Here is a 209-nt window from a genome sequence, read left to right as displayed (position 1 = left end):
TGTGTGTGTATGTGTGTGAGCGCATTTGAGCGTCTCTTCTTAATACACACATTGTTGTTTATGCGTTTATTTATTCCCACCTTATCACATGACTCTGGTGCAGGATCCGATTTCACTGTCTGTTACCATGGTGACGCCCTGCCTGAGCTGTAAATAAATTCAGGGGGTTTGTTACACTGCTCCATTGATTAAACACACACACACACACA

Source organism: Morone saxatilis, unplaced genomic scaffold, assembly GCF_004916995.1.
Source record: "Morone saxatilis isolate NCDOM2014 unplaced genomic scaffold, NCSU_SB_2.0 Contig7, whole genome shotgun sequence".
NCBI lineage: Eukaryota > Metazoa > Chordata > Actinopteri > Moronidae > Morone > Morone saxatilis.
Note: the sequence above shows the minus strand (reverse complement) of the source record.